Raw genomic sequence first — 938 nt, 5'->3', positions numbered from 1 at the left:
CCCCCCCCAGAGGTGCTGGCCCCCCCCCTTGGCTCGGTTGCCAAGTTCACGCCTGGCACCAGTGACACCCCAGGGTGCCCCTGACACCCCCTTTGGGTGCCAGGACCCCCCCTTTGGGTGTTGGGGTGCACCCAGGGGTGTTGGGGTCCCCCCTGGGCACTGGGACCCCCCCCAGAGGTGCTGGCCCCCCCCATGGCTCAGTTGCCAAGTTCACGCCTGGCACCAGTGACACCCCAGGGTGCCCCTGACACCCCCTTTGGGTGCCAGGACCCCCCCTTTGGGTGTTGGGGTGCACCCAGGGGTGTTGGGGTCCCCCCTGGGCACTGGGACCCCCCCCATGGCCACCAAGCAGCTGTCCATGGCCACCAAGATGTCCCCATGGCCACCAATCTGCCCCTTGTGGCCACCAAGCCCCAGATGGGCCGGGCGGCACCAGGAAGTGCCCTTGGGCTACTAACGCCCGGGCAATTAGCCAGGTTCGTTAAGGGGTAATAAAGACCAAAGCTCGCGGGGGAGGTGACGTCACGGTGACGTCACGGTGACATGCGGCTCTGGCGCCCCTGACCTTCGCCCCCCCCAAACCCCCCCTTCATGCCTGGCACCGGTGACACCCCAGGGTGCCCGTGACACCCCTTTGGGTGCTGGGGTCCACCCAGGGGTGCCAGGACCCCCTCTTTGGGTGTTGGGGTCCCCCCCAGGGGTGTCGGGGTCCCCTCTGGCCACTGGGACCCCCCCCAGGGGTGCTGGCCCCCCCCGTCACTCAGTTGCCAACTTCATGCCTGGCACCGGTGACACCCCAGGGTGCCCATGACACCCCATTTGGGTGCCAGGACCCCCCCTTTGGGTGCCAGCGTCCCCCCAGGGGTGCTGGGGTCCCCCTTTGGGTGCCAGGACCCCCCCTGGGCACTGGGACCCCCCCAGGGCTGCTGGCCCCCCCC

This window comes from Calidris pugnax, unplaced genomic scaffold (genome assembly GCF_001431845.1).
Source record: "Calidris pugnax isolate Ruff unplaced genomic scaffold, ASM143184v1 scaffold1201, whole genome shotgun sequence".
Classification (NCBI taxonomy): domain Eukaryota; kingdom Metazoa; phylum Chordata; class Aves; order Charadriiformes; family Scolopacidae; genus Calidris; species Calidris pugnax.
Note: the sequence above shows the minus strand (reverse complement) of the source record.